This window comes from Canis aureus, chromosome 17 (genome assembly GCF_053574225.1).
Source record: "Canis aureus isolate CA01 chromosome 17, VMU_Caureus_v.1.0, whole genome shotgun sequence".
NCBI lineage: Eukaryota > Metazoa > Chordata > Mammalia > Carnivora > Canidae > Canis > Canis aureus.
Window position 1 is genome coordinate 35,088,932 of NC_135627.1, and position 21,763 is coordinate 35,110,694.

Here is a 21,763-nt window from a genome sequence, read left to right on the forward strand (position 1 = left end):
TGAATGAGAACATATAATGTTTGTCCTTCTCCGATTGACTTATTTCACTAGCATAATACCCTCCAGTTCCATCCACGTTGAAGCAAATGGTGGGTATTTGTCATTTCTAATGGCTGAGTAATATTCCATTGTATACATAAACCACATCTTCTTTATCCATTCATCTTTTGATGGACACCGAGGCTCCTTCCACAGTTTGGCTATTGTGGCCATTGCTGCTATAAACATCAGGGGGCAGGTGTCTCGGCGTTTCATTGCATCTGTATCTTTGGGGTAAATCCCCAGCAGTGCAATTGCTGGGTCGTAGGGCAGGTCTATTTTTAACTCTTTGAGGAACCTCCACACAGTTTTCCAGAGTGGCTGCACCATTTCACATCCCCACCAACAGTGCAGGAGGGTTCCCTTTTCTCCGGATCCTCTCTAACATTTTTGGTTTCCTGCCTTATTAATTTTCCCCATTCTCACTGGTGTGAGGTGGTATCTCATTGTGGTTTTGATTTGTATTTCCCTGATGGCAAGTGATGCGGAGCATTTTCTCATGTGCATGTTGGCCATGTCTGTGTCTTGCTCTGTGAGATTTCTGTTCATGTCTTTCGCCCATTTCATGATTGGATTGTTTGTTCTTTGCTGTTGAGTTTAATAAGTTCTTTATAGATCTTGGAAACTAGCCCTTTATCTGATACGTCATTTGCAAATATCTTCTCCCGTTCTGTAGGTTGTCTTTTAGTTTTGTTGACCGTATCCTTCTTCGCACAGGTTTTGAACACAGTCTTTTCTCTGTCTGCAGTCTCGTCACTTGACCCAGAAGTAGCCTCTGTTGATAACTAAAATTTCACAAACTCTCTCAGACAATTCCATTTTTCTTGACCCTGGTTTGTTACTTGTTGTCCCACCAAGTTTCTCATGAAAAATTTCTACCACAGAGGCTCAAACACTGGCTTCTAAGAATCTTCTGTTGCTCTCTCTCTTCAGCCCCAAAGAATATCTAGAAAAGGCAAATTAATTTACCCATGTCACCACTCTTTCCAAAACATTATTATTATTATTATCATTATTACTATCATTATTATTTTGCTTATTTAAAGTGAAGAAACTATATTGTTAGGAGTTCCAAGATGTATCAATATGAATCTCAATCATCTACAAATACCATCAAATTCAATATGATAGTAGCTTTAAGTGATAAAAATTACTTTCTGCCTGAAAAAAAAAAAAGAATTATTTTCTGTCTGATAACTGGAAGTCTGGAGACTAGTCATCCAGGGCAGAGTGACAATGATCACCTGGGATCCAGGGTTTCTCCATCATTAAGTGTAGACATTGGTCCTCATACTCATTACCTCGTGATCATAAAAGGGCTGTTGCACTTACAGCCATTGCTTTTGAGTCACAAACAGGAAAAAGGTTGAAAGATTAATAAAAATCTTTTCCTTGAATAGTACTAAATAAGTTCTTCAGTTCCTTCTCTAAGGAGCAACTGGAAACAGGACTGGTACCTCTGGACTGAGGAAGCCCTCTCCTGTCCTTGGACTGTTTATGGATAGGTCTGGAAGCCCCAAATACTTATAAATACTTACACTGAACATGATGAATATTTTGGGCAAATATTATCTGAGCAGATTTTAACTTTAAAAAAAGATGGTAGCCTTTTAATACTTAAGGAATGGTGCTGGTCACACCAATTACACATATAATCATTTATATTTCTATACTGTGAATGTCTTAAAAACAGAAATATGTCTTCCTCTTTGTTTCCCCAGGGTGTACCTGAGAGCATCCAAACACAAACATGTGTAATATAACTTTCTTGAATAAATAAATAGATTAGTTTCTGACTAATTCCTCTCTACCCAGCCAGGGCAAAGGAAGGAAATGTTCTCTTCTTTCTACTGTGGAGAAGTTTGCTTGATGAGACTGGCAAATATTTTTACTAGTCACAATTGAGGAATGCAGAAGTTCCTTATTGATACACATAAGGTGTTCCAGAAATAACTTTAAACACCCTAAGTTTCGACATCTGAAAGTTGTTAGCAAATGAAACTTTAGTGAGCAAGGGATTTTTTTTTTTTTTTAGGATTTTATTATTTATTCATGACAGACACAGAGGGAAAGAGAGGCAGAGACACAGGCAGAGAGAGAAGCAGGCTCCATGCAGGGAGCCCGGCACATGGGACCCGATCCCGGGTCTCTAGGATCACACTACAGGCTGAAGGCGGTGCTAAACCCCCAGGCCACTGGGGCTACCCAGCAAGGAATTTTTAGTACAATCTTTCTTTTTCTTTCTTTCTTTTTTTTTTTTTTTTTTTTTTTAGATTTTATTTACTTATGAGAGATACACAGAGAGGCAGATACATAGACAGAGGGAGAAGCAAGGCTCCCTGTGGGAAGCCCAATGAGGGACTCGATCCCTGGACCCTGGGATCATGACCTGAGCCAAAAAGCAGATGCTCAACCACTGAGCCACCCAGGTACTCCTTTAATGCCATCTTTCAAAAAAAATTTTATAATGACCTTCCTAATGCTTCTCACCTCTAAATCAAGAATCCAGATTTAATTACTTAATCTTCTCAATGTGTTCTTTTTCTCACAAAGTTATATAAATAGAAGAGGCTTCCAAAAAACGATTTCTCTGTTTTTTCTAAGTCTATAAAAGTTCACTGCATTGTACTGCAATGGTTGGCTTTTACATGCCTGTTTGTGCACACAGGTGAATATTTTTCTGTTGAATAGATATCTAAAGGTCAAATTGTTAGATCAAAGCATATACACATTTTAAAGTTTTTATCTATAGTGTTAATAAAATGAATCACATGATCGTTTCCTCACATCCTCACCAAAACTATATATTATTTATATTTTTAACTTTTGCTACTTTGATGGATCAGAAACTGTCATTTCAATATTTTGGTTTTAATTTCTCAGGTTCCTGGTGACTTGAGCATCTCTCCTGTGTTTATTATAACTTGCAAATATTTTCTGTGAACTATCTGCTCTTATCATTTACCTATTTTTCCCCAATAAATCATTTGAGTCCATCTACAGAAGCTCTGTTTTAGGAATATCCACAATTATTTTAAAAAATCAGTTATGTGGGGTATTCAATTTAAATTTGCGATATGCATCTCTGCATCTTGTATATGCAACTGTCCTGAGGTTGACACTCTTTCAATATGGCGAGGATACCCAAAATTTGCTATGAAGCTACTAGAGTTAATTATATTATCTCATCTTAATCACTATTGCTATTTCTCTCCATCTCTGCTGCTCACTGTTTATAAAAAGGAAGAGGAAAAGTAGGTAAAAGAACACAGAATGGAAAGATAAAAATTGTAGGCCTGTGGATATATGGATGACAGTTCATTGCTGATCCATATTACATCTCAGTCCTGTTTAATGTAAACTATCACTAAATTTAATCATCTGATGCATTTTATTAAAATCAAACATAATAAAGTCTTTTATTACAAAACATAAATTAGAAAGAATTATTCACATTGTACCAAGTATATACATCATTATGATGATGTTATAAGATACAATTTACTAGGGAATCACTATCAAGAGAGGTATGCCTATTGCAGAAGGTGATATGGAACTAAGATTAAGCATTAATTTTCCTTTACTTTAGCATACATTTTCACTGCAAAAAGTGGATAAGGATGGGTACATATTTCTTTATTCTTTCAACAGCATATCTAAACATCTGGCTAAATTTTGTGTCTTTTGTGTAAATTCCTGGACTTGGGAAAAGAAGTTTAATTCTTTTCTCCCCCTCTAAAATAGCCATGCAGATATTTTGTTGGCTTTTACTACACTCTCCATAATTCTTGTTTACATTAGAGTGTCACAAGCATGCTCCTGATTCACAGATTCTATAATGATGGCATAATCTTCTGAATAATTCTCAACATTCTGTGGCAATAGTCTTATGCCTATTCATGACCACTGCCAGTTAAAACCATGGACTTATGATTTAAAGGAAATGTTCTAGTTTGAAAAAAAAATATTGCCTTTTATTCTTGGGGGTAGTTTCCAAATAATGTGTTTAATCATGGCTCACATGGGTGAATCTCACATCAGTCACAACAGTACCATTAAGCATATCTGGAGTTATCCTAGAACACTGCCCATGTCAACTGGACAGCCAGTCCACAAAGCTTCTTCATTCTTATAATGAATAAAACGGAAGGCAGATAGAAAAACTGTTAGGACTGCAAAAAGAATTCTAATAAAGGGATGAAAAATGTCAGATGATAGTAGTAACCAATCATTGGCCCTATGAGGTAGATATTATTGGAGAGAATACAATTGTTAAGATAATCTTCCAAAGAAATAATTTGTTAAAGACCATGGAACTCAGAGGCGTCAGAGCCAGGATTCAAATCTCTGCTATTTCACCACCTGTCATGAATCTGGGTGTTAAGCTTTAAAAGATTCATTTCGGTTGTGCAAAAAGCACAAATTACAAAACAGATTGGTTTTTTTTTTTCATTTTAATAGTGATATAAGGGAACAAGAAAGGATCTGAGAATGAAAAGATCTGAGCAGTGAGTCAGCATACTTGGATCATAGCGTTTCTACTGTGAATCAAGGAAAATAGATCTATGGAGATTAAGGTCTTGTGGGCTTCTCTCTACATCTGCTCATTTCCGACTTCAAAAATGATTGTGTTCTCTCATCTCATTAAGAGACCTAATTGGAACTTTGTGCTTATTATCGTTATATGCAGTCACTGACCTTCAAGCAACCAATATTTATTGAGCAACTATTATAAGTCAAACATTATTCAAATATACTTTAAGGAATTAATAGCTTCTCCGCATCAACAGATTAATATATTGTTTTCCATCATATTGAAAACTGAATCAATTCACTTCACAGGGAAATATGGGGAAGAAAAAATATATACTTATTCCTACCTCTGTAATCTTGAAACTGAAGTAAAAACCAAGACAATATTTTCTCTTCTCTTCTTGTCAACCTATTTATAATATGGAGTTTTATAATATTTAGAAGGAGAAAGAAACATACAGGGATTGAGACCATAAGAATGAAGAGAAGAATCAGAATAAATTCTGTAAACTAGTTTTCACTTACTTAGATGGATCTAAATGGAACTTAAGTTACAAAAACCAAAAATGTTAATGACTATTTTCTTTTCTTCCTGTGTCTTCAGGACCACCAATACCATGTCCAACTTGACAGTGAAGATGATCTAAAATAATAGATGTACCCTAGTTGTGCCCAGTGTGTAAAAACATGTAAACACAGGCCGAGATAAGATGTAAGCAAATGTCTCCTCTCTTCTTTTTTCGTATCATGCACTGGGCATCACACTATGGGCTTTTCTGTTCATAGCCCTAGACTGAAGCCAGAGAAGGTGAAGAAATTGGATTAGAAACATGATTTCTCCACTGTCATATATGGAAAACACGAAGTAATGGAACCCATCTGGCCACATGAAAAGTTTTAAATCTCAAAAGGAAATGGAAAAATATTAGTTGGCAAAAGCAATGTTTTAACCAGTCCCAAAGCTTCCACTCAGGAAACAAAGAAGCAGCAGCCATTTCTTGTGTCAGTAAGTTTATTAAATGGGAAGACTGGCAATCTTGAGTAAAAGTAGACTGTCCATCCAATTAAATTACAGAATATTAAAAAGGTCAAAGCAATATAGAAGTCCTCTAATTCATAGAAAACACTAAAATTCTGATTTCTCATACTCCTGACAAAGATTGTAATTGCGATTTGAAAAGGGTAAAATATTTATCTAGTCCTTTGACAAAGATTGAAATGAGAATGTGACTGGTCACAAACGTAACCTCACCAATGTAATGTGAAAACTAATTTTTTTTAAACAAATAAGGCTGAAACAATATACCTATTTCTTTTGTCTTGCAAGGAAGATTACAAAAGTGGTTCTAACAAAATCATGTATTCTTTTAATCTTTTAATATAAGTTTAAAGTTATCTTGTTATGTAGGAAATGATTTATTTATCTAAAATATCCAGGAGTGTCTGTATCACATACGCATTAACTCTTTATCTATCTGTGGGTTGTTTTGTGGTTTTCAGCTAATATTAGGTTTCCTTCATACATTGTTAAAGACATCCAAGAAGGGGAGCCTGTGTGTGCACCAAATCTTTCTAATGGACACGGGATATAAACTGCAACGTGTGCACAATAATGGTGTGACTTTGTTTGCAATAAACATTTAAAATGACCGACTCTCTCATAAATACACTAAATAGGATGATCTATGAGATTTCTAATTTATTCTTGTTTAAAATTTAACCATGCTTTTTTAAAGCATATCAATTTTGTTAATACCATGTAATTAAAACATGTCAGTGCACAGCAAGTTTTAGTCTAAATTAATGACTATGAGAATTATTTTAATTAAATAACCAATTATAGAAAAATCACAAGCATGAGAGCTGACATTTAAATGAATTTCATTTAAATTGCTTCTTAACATTGTCCCATCTAGGACACTAATGCAGAATGAACTATTGTATCAACTTAGATTATCACTATTTTTGTATGCACATAATGTATTCATATTCAATCACTGGAACTGAGCAGAATATTTGGTATCGATCTAAAACTTCTATTAATAAAAACACAGCAGAATGAGCTAAATGAAAAACAAACCATCTTTCTTTTCTATTTCCTTTTTTAAAAAATATGGGCTTCTAAATGCTATTGTAATTCTCACAGAAAAAAAATGTTTATACACTTGGGAATTATTTAATATATTTAATTGTACCTAATTAAATCCGGAGACGTTTGAAATTCACTTTTAAGAGAATATACATATGTGACTTCAATGCCCTGCACATAGTGGGGCTCAATACTGCGGAATACATATATTTCTTTGTCTCTTTTTTCAAATGTGCTGTTGGTGCATTAGGCCTCCTCTTGGACATCTGAAGAACCTTAGCGGATTAGGTGGTTACCTACACTATGAAAATCCAGCTGGATATTTGTTTATATGTTTGCTCCTAAATAGCTCAAACAATACAGTGTCATTTTCTCTACTTTAATAAATTATTGCTATTATTTTTATATTATATAATTAAGTTTTTAATATTCATTTCATATTCATCCTTCCACAAAAAAATAGAATTTTCTTTTAGGAAAAAGCTAAATCATCTATTGTAACCACCCCCACTAAAATCTTTTAACTTTATAATACTATTTCTGGTAGATAAGAAGAATGCCTGAACACAAGGCAAATTTATCCCAATTGTGCTGTCTTATTAACACAAAACGTAAGTTGTAGAAGGAACTACCAAAAGAGCTGAAGTTTTATCCATATATGAATTGAAGTTGAACATATTTTGATTCATTGCCAAACTATCAATAAGTTTTTATTTTTATTTTTTAAATTAAAAAAAATTTAATAAGGTTTTAAAAGAGGTATGCAATCCATATAAAGCAATTTCTCCTTTGTTTGCCGTCAACTCAGTTTGATACAGAATTTATGATTTTAAATGGACAATTAATATTCTTTCAAATCATTTTTTCTAGGATGAATTTTATACATCCTTTTGGGGGGGAAATCTTATTTATTTAGTAGTTTGTAGTCTGTAATAAAAGGTGCTTTCACCACAGCTTGCTAGAAAAAATAGCAACCATATTTAGATTTGACTAGTTAATTGTTCTCCTTCATTAGAATGCACTAGGGCATGTGGTTTAATTATTATGTTCGTATTTGTAGACGTCACTTTTTTTAAAATCATCAAAGATTATTTAATATTGGAAAAATTGAATATTTTTCTGCATATTTCATCCTGCTATCACTTTAAAAATAAAGAGGAAAAGAAAAGGCTACTGCATTTGTTGTTCATTGATTAACCAGTAATGTTATGTATAAATAATGTATCTGACAGTATGGCAGCCCACTTGGGACATTATGCCATTTACTACAAAATAGGATGCAACATACAACTGAGCAGTGAGAACAAATTAAACATCTTTCCTTGGTAACTTTAGCATTTTTATTAGGTGATAAACATCACAGTGAGAGGAAAGCAGATGTAGTTATTTCAGTAATATTAAACTTAATCGAAAGCTAACTTGACATATAGCATAATACTTTTGCATTATAAAATTTTGTCCAATAGCAATAGAAACCAAAATTTCCAAGGTCATTATGAGATAATATCTGTATAAATTAATGGCTACCTTGTGTAAAATCTCATCTATAGCTACTGGATTGTATTATTAATATTGATGAAAAATTTTAAACATAAATCTAATGTCTTATAAGCATGAAAAATCCCCAAATATTTTTAATGTTGTATTATTTTTGCCTTAACAAATGTGTTCTATAGGGTTATTTGACTATGTGTGAATTTCCTTCCTCCAGGGCTGTGTTAATGTAATCTCAAAACTCTTCTAGAAGCATCCAAATAGTGAATAAAGTTAAGAGCAGTAATGTAATTAGCACTCAACATCCATCTTCCCTCCCTTCTCATTTTACTCCATCATTTACTCATGAGAATACAGAGATGAAATGCCCCTGTCCTTAAAGGAATTAACAATTGAGTAATTGAGAAAAACTATTAAAGTCCATTTAATATACAGGATGAATTGTTGTAACACATCCTTTTTTCCTTTCATTCAAAAATATTTATTGTGTCTTTACCATGTGTCAGGCACTGTCCTAGGATCTTTAGTGAACAAAACAAAGATTCTGCCCCATATCATTATTATATTCTAATGGGGGGAAATCATCCACAAACAACAAACATTGTAAATACATAATTTGTGTTGCATGCTACAAGGTGAAAAGTGCTATAAAAGGGTGGGGGAGTAGATGAAAGTATAGAGAATGGTAGTCAGATGAGTGGTTGTCAGTGTAGGCCTTATAAATAAGAGGAGCAAAGGTTAAAGGTGAAAGCAGGTTAACTTCAGCTGGGAGAGTAGTAAATAAGAGGGAGCAACCAGTAAAATGCTCCTAAATTGGGACTCTGCCTGGCATACTCAGGAACTTCAAGCAAGTCGGTATATCTGGGATAGACAGAGTAAGGGAGGTCAGAGAAGAATTCGACAGGAACTGGGGTGCTAGATCATGTAGGTGTCATGGGCTACTGTAAGGAATTTGGCCTTTGTAAAAAAAAAAGGGGGTGGGTGGGAGGAAAGGCCGTCATTGGAGGATGGTAAGCATGAGATTGACATGACCTGACTTATGTTTTATAGGATCACTCTGCCTTCTGTACTGGGAATTCACCATAGAAGATCAAGGGTAAAAGAAATGAGACCAAATAGGAGACTATTTAAGCAAATCAGGCAAGAAATGATGGTGGCTCACATCAGGATGGTATCAATGGAAAAAGTGACTTAATTCCAGAAATATTTTAAAGATAGACCCAAAGATTCCTGGGAAGGAAGGCATTGGGTATGAGAATGGAAGGATAATTCCAAGGTTTTGGGTCTGAGGTAAAACAAACAGAATTGCCACCACTTGGGATGGATTAAGCTGCTGAAGGAACAGATTTGGGATAAGAAGCAATCAAGAGTTCCAAACTGGACTTGTTGAGTTTAAAATGTTTATCATATAAAGCAGTGGAAATGTCAAGGAGGCAGTTGAATTTAATAGCATAGGGGAAGGTATGGAATGGAAGTAGAAATTTGGAAATATTCAACATCTAGATGGAATTTAAAACCATGAAATTGGAGATACCAAAGGAATGTGTATAGATGAAGAAGAGATATGTCCAAATACCTGTGCTCCACGATTAAGTGGTCTGGGAGGAAGAACCAGCAAAGAAGGCTGAGAAGGCAGAGGACCAGCACAGTAGAAAGAAGACCAGTTCAGTGTACAAAAAAATCTAAGACAAGAAAGTATATCAAGAAAAAAGAGTGATCAATTGTTTCAAATGCCTCTAACAGTTCAGGGAGATGAGAGCTGAGAATTGACCCTTAGGTTTAGCAATGTGGCTTTTGACCAGAGCAGCTTTAGTAGATGCAAGTCAGATTAGAATGAGTTTAAGGCAGAATGGGAGCAGACAGTTGAGAGAAAATAAAAACAGATGACTTTTTCCAAAGAGTCTCGCCTCAAGTGGAGCAAAGACACAAGGTGGCTGCTGAGGGCAGGCAAGATGAAGAGAACAGTATAATCGTACAATAAGAGATTACATCAGGATGTTTACTTGCTGATGAGAATGATCAAGTAGAGAATGAAACATAAAGAGATAAAGAGAGGTGATAAAGATAAAGGGAGGGAGGACTCCCAGGGTGTTATTCTGGACAAGGGAAGAAGAGGTTGGATGTAGGCATAAACTGCGGGGCTTGCTGTAGATAGAAGCAGAGACAGTTGGGTCTGTGGTAAGAAGCAGGAAGCAGATGTGGGTGCAGATACTGGTGGGTGGTCAATGTTGTAAAGTCTAAGAAGGTTTCCTTCCTATTGCTTCCATTTTCTCAGAAAAATAGGAAACTATGGGCATAGATTCTAGCCCTAACTATGGATGCTTTCCAAAGCATTTGACCTAAGGATTTAAAACAGTCTACTGGGGCTGGTCACGGATGTTAACAGCTAGAGAGAACATGCCTACAGAATGATAGTAACCTAGATTTGCATAGGATTTTGTATTCACAAAATACTTTAAAAAAAATTTATTTATTTATTTATTTATTTATTTATTTATTTATTTATTTATTTTACAGAGAGAGAGAGAAAGAGCGCAAGCAGGGGGAGGGACAGGCAGAGGGAGAGGGAGAAGCAAGCTCCCTGCTGAGCAAGGAGCCTGATGTGGGGCTAGATCTCAAGACCCTGGCATCACGACCTGAGCTGAAGGCAGACACTTAATCGACTGAGCCACCCAGGCACCCCACAAAAGACTTTTATATCCATTTTATCATTTACTCTCCACAACAGAAAAAAGTTATCAATGCTCCCATATTATAGAAGAAGACATTGAGCTTTAAGGAAAAAAATTCATTTGTTAGTAAGTAGGCCTCTGGAATCTGACCTTCTGGAAGGAATTCTTCCTAAAATACGTATTAAAGTTTTTTTTTTAGGTGGTAGTCAACCATACTCTTGTTTACCAGACAAGGTAATTTGGTATTCTGATAAAAACAGAACAAGTGTTACAAAATGGGAGGATATTTATTATTATTCATCATTATTATTACTATCTTACTAATAATTATTTCCTTGCCCAATATACTCTGACAGATCTTAGGAATTTTATTTCTCAGCAAAAGAAATGACAATCGTAAAAATGGCCATGGGGAGGCATTTTAAAGGTCTCTCCAGGAGATACCACGGAGCAATTAAATTCAAAAGTACAGGCTCTAAGGACTGAGAGAAAGCTGAGGAAGTGCCAGGGAAAAATAAAAAAATAAAGCCTGAGAAAGTGGCAAGGATGTGACTCATGTTCCTCCTGACTCTCTTTTGATTCAGTCATGATGATGAAACAGAGCATTTTTCAACTTTTCCTTCCGTTCCATTCCAGAACACCTTTTCCTTAAAGAAGAGAATGATAGCCACAACAATTTAGGGTGTAAATATTGATAACACAATCCTCACCAATAGGTGATAGGAAACAATTTAATAAATTTAATTCAGGACATCAGGGCAGTAACTAGTAACTAATGAGGCAGTGACTGGTGGTAACTGATCCCAGTCCCATCTAGGATTTTCTTTTCTATTAGCAATCCCCAAATACTGAGCATTCCCATTAGTGTAATGTTCCACAGGTTGTAAAATGCATTCATACCCATTATCTCATTTCATTTTCCCTATAGGATGGTGAGTAACCACCAGTTTAATTGGTTAGATCCCCAGTTAGGATAGTTGGATGAGTACAGAAACTTACATCTATCCTGTTCATCAACACGCTGCTAGCACAAAGCCTGGGGTAGGGAGAGTTTCATCTGATAGTGAGAACAAGTAAACAGGCAAGTATCCTCCCCATTTCACAGATAACAAAACTAACAAAGCTTTATAACTGGTAAGTGGCAGTTTGAAGTAAGACCTACGAGTCTTAATCTAGTGTTATTTTCACATGTAGTGAGAATCAGCATCCCTAAGCCTCATATTTTCTGCAGAAGACTGCAAGATTGTGAGAAAGCAATAAGGAGAGAAGATATTCTTGGTTTACACTGTATTTAGAAATAAGGTAATGTGATGGGTTATGGTATCATACTATACATTACACGATTATACTCCCTCCTATGCTTCTTAAATGTATTTAAATAGATCTTTTTTTTTTTCTAGCAAAATGTGTATGTGTACACTGAGGGAAGAGTTAAATGGTTTATTACCCTTGGAAATTGTATGTATAGGTATGATGCTTTGAGAAATCATTTTATACAATTGACATAGTCTAAAGGAATCTTTTAAAACTTTTGTTTAATCTCACAAAACTAATAGGTATTTCTTTTGTTGATTAAAGTATAGAATAGTTTTGTACTAACTCTTCTTTAGATGCTTTTAAAAAGTGTGTTTATCCATGTTGGCCAGTGTGTGGAGAAAAGGGAACCCTCTTGCACTGTTGGTAGGAATGCAAACTGGTACAACCACTCTGGAAAACAGTATGGAGGTCTCTCCAAAAGTTAAAAATAGAAGTACCCTATTGCCCAGCAATTGCACTGTTAAATGTTTATCCAAAGGTTACAAAAATAGTGATTCAAAGGGGCACATGCATCCCAATGTTTGTAGCAGCAATGTCCACAATAGCCAAAATATGGAAAGAGCCCAGATGTGCATCAACAGAAGATATGATATATCTTTATTCTTCTATATTAGAATAAAGAAGATATGATATATATATATATGTATATATATATGGGTATGTATATATATGTATATAATGGAATATTACTCAACCATCAAAAAGAACAAAATCGGGGATCCCTGGGTGGTGCAGCGGTTTAGCGCCTGCCTTTGGCCCAGGGTGCGATCCTGGAGACCCGGGATCAAGTCCCACGTCGGGCTCCCGGTGCATGGAGCCTACTTTTCCCTCTGCCTATGTCTCTGCCTCTCTCTCTCTCTCTCTCTGCGACTATCATACATAAATAAAAATTTTAAAAATATATTAAAAAAAAAACAAAATCTCACTATTTGGAGCAACTTGGATAGAACTAAAGGGTATTATGCTAAGTGAAATAAGTCAAAGAAAGACAAATACCATATTATTTCAATCATATGTGGAATTTGAGATACAAAGCAGATGATTATTAGAGAAGGGAAGGGGAAAGAAAATAAGAGGAAAACAGAGAAGGAGGCAAACCATAAGAGACTCTTAACTGTAGGAGACAAACTGAGGGTTACTGAAGGGGCAGTGGGTGGCAGGATGGGATAGCTGGGTGATGGCCATTAGGAGGGCACTTAATGTAACGAGCACTGGGTATTATATGAAACTGATGAATCACTAAATTCTATCCCTGAAACTAATAATACATTGTATGTTAACTAAATTGAATTTAACTAAAAATTTAAATAAATAAATAAATTATATCCCCTATATCTATAAAATTAAAAATAAGGAAATAGATGTAAAATATGTTTATCATTTTGTATGTTACCTTAGGATAAAAAAGCCAGCTAGTATCTAAAAGAAAGAATAATAATAATAAAAATATGTGAATTGTACTTATGTTTGTACTACTATTGACAAAGGTAAATCCTTGTTAATGTTTCCCACTGGAATATTTTGGGTATTGTGGACATTGCTGCTATAAACATTGGGATGCATGTGCCCCTTTGAATCACTAGTTTTGCATCCTTTGGATAAATATCTAGTAGTGCAATTGCTGGACACTAGGGTAGTTCTATTTTTAACTTTTGAAGATTAAAATCCTGATTGGGACTAATTACTAGCTAAGGTATATTGGACCCATGGAATTGAAATCTTTATGTTAAACACTCTTTTCAGGATAGAGATGTTCATGTTGGCAGTGTAACATTCTTTTTAAGGAACAGCTTGTCATCATTTTTACAGCTTTCCAGCTTGCATTCGCTGATCAATAATTGATCAGTTGCTGATACTGGGCAACATTTAAAAGGGCCCCCACATGTGTGTGTCATCCACATGGCCAATGTGACTTCTCCATATCAAGTTGTAGTTTCACAGCGTACCACTTGGTGGCAGATACAGTAAAAGTCATGCAAAGGGAGAAGCAAATCCAAAAGCACACAGCAGCCCTGTTGGAAATATGGAGTCCCCACACCTGTGGAGCTCTACAGCTTTCACTGTGGGGATTCAGAATTAATATGCCACCCAGAACACTGTGGGCCTGATGGGATAGGGGAGCAAGGCAGTGCCAGGAGGACCGGGAGGGAAGCAGAAAAGGGAGGAAGAAAAGGTGATGGAATTGGGAAGAATAGGTCTTGGATTTAGCCAGGGGTCATGGTATGAGATTCACAGTGAAATTATAACACTGGGCATCATCCTGTGTGCTGTTATGTGTTATGATGGAGCATCTGTACATAGACAGGAGAAATAATTTAGCCTCTAAATATCTCTTTATAGAGCTTTCTCTCTGTATATAGTACTTCTCTTTCTCTATATCATATATATATGTAAAATACATAATGCATATATTATATATATATTATATATATAACAACGAATTACCACAAACTGGATAACCTAAAATAACAGAAATGTATATATGCTGTCACAGTTCTGGAAGCCAAAAATCCCCAATCAAGGTTTCCGCAGCATTGTTTTCTTCTGGAGTATCTGAGGGACAATCGATTACCTGCTTCTCTTCTGACTTCTGGGGGCTGCCAGCAGTCCTCAGGGACCTTGGCTTATAGGGACATCACTCTAGTCTCTAACTCTGTCTTCATATAAGCTTCTTCTTTCCACATCTCTCTGTGTCAGATTTCCCTCTTTCTCTTGTAAGGACACACGTCATTGGATTTAGGGCCCACCCTAAATCCTGAATGATCTCAAGATGTTTAACTTAATTACATCTGCAATTTTCCCAAATAAGGTCACATTCACAGATTCCAAGTCAAGGGCCACAGTTCAACCCATAACTCAACACACACACACACACACACACACACACACACACACGAAATCATGTACATACTATATACAATGTATATACTAATAGCACATATACATACATATATATATATAACATGTATACTTATGTATGCAAAAAAGATGGTTATACCTTTTTTATAAAGGATATTATAAATAGGTTTTACATGTTTTTAAAACAGTTTGTAACATATCATATCATAAAATTATTTTCGTGGCTAGATGTATTTACAGAGCTGCTTCATAAGTGAGAAAGTCTCTATTCCTTAAAGATTTTAATAGTCTTTGTTTTGTTGTTTCTCATGCCATTAGAATAACTTATACTCACTAAGATTAGAGAAAAATGAAATGGACATAAAAATATTTGAACTTGAGATTGTCTTATTTATTTAAGAGTCTTAAAAAAAATTTCCCCTATTCAGTTGTCAAAGGCAGCCTTGAAGATGTCCCCAAACTCCTTCTTCCTGCGGCCCTTACATGGTGTAATCCTGTCCCCTCGAGTGTGGGCTGGACTCAGTGGCTTACTTGTAACGAACAAAATGCAGCAGAAGATATGGAATGTCACTTCTGAGATTAGGTTTCAAAAAGACAATGGTTTCAGTCTTGCCAGTCTCTGGTGGTTCACACTTGCTCATTTTGGTATAATGCAGCTGCTCTTCAGAGAGCCTCAGCTAGTTAGGAACCAAAACATATCTTCCTCCAATAAGCAAAGGGTAACTCAGGCCCTCCTTCCAACAGCTGAGAGGAATTGAGCCCTCTCAACTCCCACAGGTAGAGCCCTACGAGGGGGATGAAATGGTTGGCCCATGGCTTGTAGCTTTGTGACAGACACTGAGCCAGAGTCGCCTAGCTCAGCCACACCTGACACCTGATTGAGAAGGTATGAGATTACAAATATTTGCAGTTCTAAGCTAAGTGATCTGTAATGTGAACTTTCCCACAATGTGAAGTATTTTAAGCATTTTGAAATTGAATCTTGTTTATTGATCATTTATTGTACTTCTCTGCAACAAGACTGTCTACAAATTTAAATTAATGTTACTTCTTAATTTTTGTGACCAGCTCTCAATATTTAAAATTATTTTGGATTGGATTAGCATTGTTTTTTTGTATAATTACCCAAAACTATAAATTATATATCCTTAGAGGTAATTATTAAATACTCAAGGAAAATTTTTATTGAAAATGCAGCTCTTAAAGAGGAGAATGGTGCTATTTCTCCTACCCTTGGGTAACTATTGGTTTTAGAATGTGATAGTTTTCAAAATTAATTTCATTCCAATCTTTTATTTATATAATTAAAAGCATGGTAAACTTTGTTTACTTATTCATGCATATAAAGAGGTAGATGAAAGTGGATGTTTTGCTAAAATAGTGTCCAGGGCCAGATAAATAATTTGTTGGGTCCAGTGCAAAAACAAAAATGTGGGCCCCTTGTTCAGAAAGGAGGAATAAAGTGATGTTACAGTTAGTAAAATACAAAGCTTTTTAATTTACTCCACAGACTCTCTCTTAACATATCATGAAGTTTTTTTTTATTTGCTACTTAGTGTCACTCTAAGAAAAGACAAATTAAAATCTTAAATTATTAGCCTGAATTTCACCATTAATCTTTATATTATGCAATGACAGTTTTGCATGCAAATATAAAAACATTTTATTTGTATGCCAAATCAATGAAATTATAGCTTATCTTTTGCAGCTCATATATACACATGTATTTTATTCTTACCAGAATGGTAGAAAAACTGCACAAGTCACCTCAACTGTTTTTGTTTTCCTGCTTTGTTTTAATGTGCACACCTTTTCTACCATTGGCTTACAACTGAATAAGGAAAGACTGAAAGGAAAGGCTACAAGTTGCCCTGTCTTTCCATTTCCTTCAATGCCATCACGTTCAGCATAAGCAACTGATCAATAGAAGGAAATAACACAAATAAGAAAATATATGATAGGGTCCCGATTTTGTTAGATTGTCTTTTCATCACCTCCCTTCTGCATCTGATGCAAGGTCTGATTCAAGTGGAAGGAGTGGCCTTCTAGAGACATCAATGCCTTCATCGACTCAGTTGTTGATGCAACACACTTAGAATGTAGTTGCTTTAAGTTTTGCTGAACTCCCAGGCATCAAGGGCTCCCCAGAATTCAGTGTTGATGGGACACCACAAACTCTGTGAAGAGGGGCCAGCAAGAAATGGTAGACACACATATTAAGTGAGGGTATCCTTTGCTCATTGTCATGCTTCATTGTCCCATCAGACTTCACTCGCAAAACACAAGTTCAAAGATTAAATTGCTTAAATGTTCAAGATATTAACAGCAGAGACAATAAACCAAGCACAAGGCCCTCTGACCATAGGGTCTGATGCAATAGTGAGGTTTTATACCCATGAAGCTGACCTTGGTTATATTACACGATTCTTTAAAATCATCCTGAGGTGCATTGCAAACTATTACACAGTGGCTCTCATTGATATTTCAAATGATTTTCAGCTGACTATACTACAAAATCCTTCTTAGATTTGTTCAAAGCCAAGAATTGGGCTCTATTTGTCTTGCAAAGTCTTTACCACAATGGTCATTAAAGCCATTTTCTTTCTGGAAGTGCATGTGTGTGTATGCAAGAGCCCACGCACGCACACACACATGCGCGCACACACACACACACAGTAGTCCTCGTAGTCCATTTGTTTGGCTCCCTGAGGGTTTCACACCTGGGGGTAATGCACCTTAATTAGATTCAAGATCAGTGCCATCTATGCCTAACTTTATGAAGCTAGCTGAGGGGAATGCTGAAAGGGGAAATCCAAAAGAGAAATCAGCCCCCTTCATAGGCATTTCTCAGGCAAATCCACTGTAGAAAAGAGAATGTATACAAGTTGAGGCTGTGAAAATTGATACCCTTGAAACTATCTACAGCTTCACCCTTAAAAAGTCTTTGTACTATCTCAGGATAATGCAACTCCACAGAAGCAACTTGGTTAGGGAAGCTAAAACAAATTCACAAATCATAAAACGCCCATAAAATAGTTAAGAAAATTTAAGTTGTACCAAAAGCTTCTGATAGTAACTGGAAAGCTTAGGTATAATAAATCCTCCCTGGAGAAGCTAGATTTGTTTATTGAGATGAGAAATGATACAGATTCTTGGATTTTGTAGTCCATAACAACTCCAGTGAGTGTGATTAAGGAAGCTAAATAGGTACTGAATTCTCAGAAGTGAAATTTTTATTTTTCCTGGCTTAATAATGTAAATGTGTTTCCTTTATCTTTTAGATTCAGGTTGTTTGTTGATTGAACCTGTTCTTTATATAGAACATCTAATTTAAAAATTCAAATGTTTTATGGTAAAAATCTTCCTGCTTTTAGAATTATTAAAGCTACATATTCACTGATAGGTATTCTTGATCCTTTATCTATCTTTGTTTTACCCTGTGGCCAAGATCTCCCATAGATGAGCTTAACGTGTAATCTGTCCTATATTGAAAAGGGCTATCATTTGCTATTCTTCTGAAATATGTGTATATATATATATATATATATATATGCATAAATCTGTATATTTATATAAATGTAAAGCTTATATTAAGTTTTTTTTTTAAATTTCATTCCAGTATTCTCTTTGATAAGTTACAAATCTAGATTTCTCAAGATGCTATTCTATATAAGAATAAGTGAACTTCAGACTCCATGATCCACAATTTATCACAGAGCCCAACCTTTAATCAACTAAGTAAGACTGAGCAGTTACTACATGTCGGGTGCCTTACAAAGCACTTCGGGAGTGGTAACTGAATGTGCAGCTTGGATTGTAGAGAGCCAAAATGACTTAATAATGTTTGTAACTTTTATGACCTTCTTTTGCTCTTTGAATCAGTGAGCAAGTTAGCTGTAGATGCCCTTGGTAGAGGGATAGTTTGTTGCTCACACAAAATCTCCATATTAATATCCCTCAAATGACAAAGTCTTCTGGCATGATCGCTTGAGAGATAAAAAAAAATGATTTCCAATGAGAAAACAACAATGTGTTTTAGATTCTATTCTTTGTACCTTACTAACTTCATTCTATTTTTGGATCCATTATCTACATACCACCCTGATATTGAGAAATAGGAGGGAAAGTATTCCTTTCTACATTGATGAAACGGTTTGATTGTCATGTACTAGAAATGACCTCAACACATAATTGATTCTGCCTTTTAATTATTGTCAGAAATAGTGGCATAGGATCAACTATTCAAAACTCAAATCATAAGTTTTGGCAGATGTCCTCCAGCCATAACTGGCTTATATCCAACACTTCTGTGTAACAGGTCAAATCATTCAGTTATCTATGGCTACATTTTGCCAATTAATCTATCTTGAAGGTTCACCAGGAGTTACATTGTTTAAAACGAGATATATTTTATAGATACTTTATGTGAGATGTTTTATGGTCATGGTGGGAGGCAGAGGGGGGAGAATTATCAGCTACCATTTTGGAAATCACCTGGGCTATCTGTCTATTTGTTGAAGCGGAGGCAGAAACATTTTTCAAAGAAATCTCTATCCTTCTCACAGTCACTCCTTTGGCTCACCTCCAAACAAAGGTGGTCTGACTAGTTTTGAGAAATATATTTCAGGTCTATCCTCTGTTAGTCAAGAGTCAAGTATATAACTCCACTTTTAAACTGCAACATAGAATTCTCATATTTTCCTTTTTTTTTTTTTTTTTTTAGTCAAACAATATTAACCTTGAACTCTCTGGTGTCCAAACCTTCTCAAAGATTCATTTCAAGAAATAATATTCATGAAAGATATATGATCTACAGATTATTGCAGGTATTCTAAATTTTATCCTGGGGTCAGTCCAGCTACATATTTATAACACATTGTTTTGAGTTAATAAAGATTGCTCTTACTGCATTTTCTCAAGACAATGGTACTGACATCATTAGGGCACATAATAAGAAGTATATTAAGAAGCAACAATTATTAGCAGGACTAACCCTAGAGATATTGAAGACATTTTTACTTTTATCACACCTAAAGGAGATCACAACAATGCACTGTGTTTACTTTACAAGAATTGTGTTTCCCTTACAGGAACTGTGATCAAATTTTCCTCTTTGTTTTGGGCATCAGTTCATCTCTACCAACTAGACTTGGGGTGTATACTCATGTATACTAACGTTGGTTCTGGCCTTATTTTCTTTTCTTCACATTTATTTATTTTTTTTACTCTATTTCTTCCTCTCTCTGTTTTTTTTTTTTTTTTTTCTTGACTCAATTTCAATTTTTTTGGAAGATTAGAGTTTAATGATGGAATAAATCCAGAACACCCTCCTCTCCCCTCCCCCTCTTTAAGAAAACAGGGTAAAAACCAGACACTCTGCCTCATTAGAAAACAGGAAGTGAAGAAGTCAGAGCTGTGATGGTTGCTAGCAGCACATCTCCTGGATTTCCACAGGAGAGAAATGGCAGCTTTTGGACAAAGTGAAGAATAAGACAAGTTCTTTGCTCCTTTGTACTGAAATAAATGTGCAAGATGAGGCATGCTGTGGTCACCATGAAAGTGCCAAGGTCATCCAGGGCACCCAATCTATGCTACCTTGAAGAGCTGCCATGATTCTCTTCTCTCCACCACACTGGACTCTCTCCACCAGGAGTCTGCTGGAGGACCTTTCTGGATTAGTCTGACATTGATAGAAATCCTTTCTGGACTGACCGTTTGCTAATTCTGTGGAGGGACAAACAGTGCCCCCCAGATTTTCCCAGACTGTGGCTCTATGAGCTGGACACAGTCAAGCTCTACCTAAACTATGAGAAATGAACAATTTGGTTCAGGGAGCTAGTAACGTGATGCTCATTATCTCTTACCGCCTCACGAAGATTTGGGTTCAGGGGAGGTTTGGGGTGAAATTATCTGTGAATGAAAGACCAACCTAACTCCCAATATCTGCTGCAACACATGTGTTTCTATATGGTTGAATCTGAGCCCTCCTGTCTTTTTTTATCCTATTCTGTCTCGTGGGTTATAGTAATCTGAATATTTAAGTAGTGTAAACTTTAAGTAAAAGATTTGCATAATGTAGAAGAAATAAACAAAAGAGTTCAAGATTTCAGAAATGATGTCATTTACTCTGTGATCAAATTCCCAAATGTAGACTCTCATAGGATTGAGTTACCAACAAAGAGTAGAGCTAAAGGTCTTTAGAGAGTCAAGAAATGATTAGGCCATGGCCTTAGCTTTGTGATGCAGATATTTAAATTGCTCAAAATGGTAACAACAGGTAGAGTAGAGAGAAACAGGATGAGTTAACAATCTCAGTGTTTGAAGACCATGGCTCATCACTGAGTGCCTAGAAAGTCCATACTTGGGAGAATGAGAAGATTGTGAAGACGAGTCATCCATGACATGTACAACAAGATGAAAAAGTATTTCGAGGAAAGATATTTAGGATATAGGAGTTGCTGTAGATAATAAGTATAGGTGAGGAAGAGCATATTAAAATGGAGGGAGAGGGATCCCTGGGTGGCGCAGCGGTTTAGTTCCTGCCTTTGGCCCAGGGCGCGATCCTGGAGACCCGGGATCGAATCCCACATCGGGCTCCCGGTGCATGGAGCCTGCTCCTCCCTCTGCCTGTGTCTCTGCCTCTCTCTCTCTCTCTCTCTCTCTCTGTGTCTATCATAAATAAATAAAAATTTTTAAAAAAATTTAAAATGGAGGGAGAGTTGGGAAAAAGATTATGCTTGTGTGTGGAAGATTTGGGGGG

General features: G+C 35.8%; 1 long non-coding RNA gene across 1 annotated transcript in view; it reads left to right on the forward strand.

Moving 5' to 3' along the window:
- Positions 1–15,648: 15,648 nt before the first annotated feature.
- LOC144287522 (uncharacterized) overlaps positions 15,649–21,763 on the forward strand; it is a 57,206-nt gene continuing 51,091 nt past the window's right edge. Inside the window, exon 1 of the long non-coding RNA XR_013355307.1 lies at positions 15,649–15,889. This is a non-coding gene — a long non-coding RNA (uncharacterized LOC144287522). The remainder of the gene's footprint in view (positions 15,890–21,763) is intronic.